The sequence below is a fragment of the Camelina sativa genome, chromosome 11 (genome assembly GCF_000633955.1).
Source record: "Camelina sativa cultivar DH55 chromosome 11, Cs, whole genome shotgun sequence".
In the NCBI taxonomy this organism is placed as follows: Eukaryota; Viridiplantae; Streptophyta; class Magnoliopsida; order Brassicales; family Brassicaceae; genus Camelina; species Camelina sativa.
Genome location: NC_025695.1, coordinates 2,057,504 through 2,060,461, shown reverse-complemented (window position 1 = coordinate 2,060,461; position 2,958 = coordinate 2,057,504). Strand labels below are relative to the sequence as shown.

The window sequence follows — 2,958 nt, the reverse complement described above, 5'->3', positions numbered from 1 at the left end:
ATCAAAAAGACAAAAAAAAAAAAAAAAAAAAAAAAAAAAAAAAAAAAGTCCATATGGCTAGTAATCTATAGTGTTAGTAAACCCCACACACATTATACATAAAATGCAAAATTAAGACCCAATTAGTTTTGTGACTTGAAACCTGAAACCACATTCCCTGTACTTCTCATAGCGAAATCATTCTAAAATTTAACTGAAAGAAGCATGTATCAAACTGATCAGCTTACCGACCATTTCAATATTACAATATTACATCTTGTTAGATGTTACTTGATTAGCTTACCGACCCGGTTACTCTCTTTAGACTACACAAAATCATGATATTTTGTTACCAAATTAAATTATGATCATTTTAAACCGGTTCGGCTCATATAGAACTAACTCTAGTGTCTAACATAACCAAACCGATTCATCTTGTAAACTCAACGTATTATGGGTAGAAAATTGGGTATAAGAATCACATGACTAGACAAAACCGGACATGAAAACAACTTATTGTAGCGAAATAGTTATACCGTTCATAATGGAAGAGTAATTAACTAATATATATGAGTGCTTACCTTAAGCAATGAAGCGTAGACGTGAAGGTACGGATCCAAATGGAAGAGTCCAAAAAAATATTCCAAGAGGACAAGTTGTTGAGTGGGCAAGTGAAGTTGAAAGGAGATGAGTATCTGCCAAACGAATGTTTTATCAGAAAGCTTAGAATAGAGAGACCAAAGAGTGTTACGAGAGCTGATATTTTATAACTTTTTAGGGAGAAGAAATACAGTCCATATCTTCATCTTTTTTGTTATTATAATATATAAATATTTCTTATAATAAACATTAAGTACAAAATAAAGAACACACCGAGTGGAGAGGAATCGGAGAGGTTAAACAATGTCCAAAACAAAGGAGCAGAAGAAGCGTAAGAAAGGCGCAGATGTCATCGACGAGATCTTCACAAGATTTGGAATTCGTCCACTTGTGTTACCCACTCAATGTTAAATAAGTGAGAAAAATAAATAAGAACACCTGAATATCCTCGAAAAGGTACTGTTTTTTTTTTTAATTATTTATTTTGCTCTTCCATTCTCGTCCGTGGTTGTATAATGCATGCATATTTTAACTCCAGTTTAGTAATGCATAAAACAAAAACGACGAGAAAAAATAAATTTATGAACAAGCTAGTGTGTTGGAGAACTCTATGCATGTAAAAATGAATTTATAGAGAACTTTTTTTCACGTTGATTACCTTATCATATTCACAAATAACATAAGAATATCTTAGAAAGTATGAAGCACATATAAATTTACGAATACATATATTACATATATATACATTAGTTATTAAAAAACATTTGATTGTCAAATATAATAGAACAATTCTTTGTTTTAAATCCATGCTTTACAGTTTTATACCCACGTAAAATTTTGTATGCATGCGCCAAACGCAGGATATCTTTATAAAGGAATGGTGTGCAAGAAAAGTAGTTGCTCAAGTTTACTAAGGTTTAAATCAACCAATCTTCTTAACCCGTTTAAGAAAAGAAGGACAAAGCAAAGATTCCTATACATATAAAAGATAACGATTGACTGGTTTGATGACGAAATCAATATACTATAACCTAACAAGGTTCGGTTCTTAAGGTTGACAAAGCATGTTTTTGTGGTCACGCGGTCCAGGGAGGAACATGTTTTGGAGGCCTAATTTCTAACTATTAAGCCAAAAGTACTTCTTCGTAATACTCTGATATTTTTCTTCTCATTTGAGGGAGTAAAATTTTAAAGCTAATTAAGCAATTAAAGAGCATCAAAAATATAGTATCAAACAAAAAAGAGCATCAAGAGGACATATAAAGGGTTTTGATATATTCACTAATAAGGGTTGCATGCACTAGTTTCCATCCTTGTTAACAGATGCTCAACACAAGCCAAATGTAACCAAAGAGATCACTCAGATGATTGCAATATTACCAAATTTGATATAAGAGCCATAACAACGAGAATGGCAAGAATCGATGAAGTGGGGGTTGTGTTTTCTTTTTATGACATTACCAAATGATTTGGACATATATGGTATCTACGAAAAGAAATATCATCACTAACCTATCATATAAAAAGATATTTACAATCAAAATGGATGGAGATCACAAAGAAGCATCAAACATGATCTAACAATCTCATGTGTTTAAAATAAGCATCGGATACTACAATCTAGTGATGAAATGATCTCTACAAAGCTAGCCGTGCCTCAATTAAGAGGTAAGATAAGGTAAATGGTTACTGCCTTCGTCGTTTACTGTACGGATAGTAGCAAGAAAAGAAAGAGAAGAAAGAACCATTTAAATTTCCCAATTGCAAGGTCAAGAAATATATATCAGGTTTCATTGGATTGTTTCACAATTGTGTACCTTCTCTAAGACTTTATGTGGTACTAAAAGAAATATATATCAGGTTTCATTGGATTGTTTCACATGCAATTGTGTACCTTCTCTAAGACTTTATGTGGTTGCTAAAAGAAATTGTCACTCTTGAAGTATATATTCTTCCAACTGGCGGAACCCCACACCATGCTTTTTTCCTCCTACTTATAAGGAGCTCCTCCTTCTCTTAGCTAACCAAATCAACTCCTTTTTCTCAAGTCATACATACATCTTCCTTCTTTTTCTCCCTCCCAAGAAACCAGAGATCCATTTAAAAGGCTCTTTTCAATCTTCTACGTACTCTCGATATACATACTTATTCGTAAAATGGCTTACAACTCCTCGAGCTCTAACGCTACTTGGACAAGTAAGGAGAATAAACTGTTTGAAAGGGCATTGGCTAAATATGACCAAGACACTCCTGACCGTTGGCATAACGTTGCCAGAGCAGTTGGTAACAAATCAGCTGAAGAAGTAAGGCGACACTATGAGCTCCTCATTAGGGATGTCAATGACATTGATTCAGGGCGTTATCCGGATCCCAATTACC

The 2,958-nt window shown here is 33.6% G+C and overlaps 1 pseudogene; it reads left to right on the top strand.

Annotated features, from left to right (window-relative positions):
* On the top strand, positions 600-1,030 carry LOC104727547 (annotated as a pseudogene).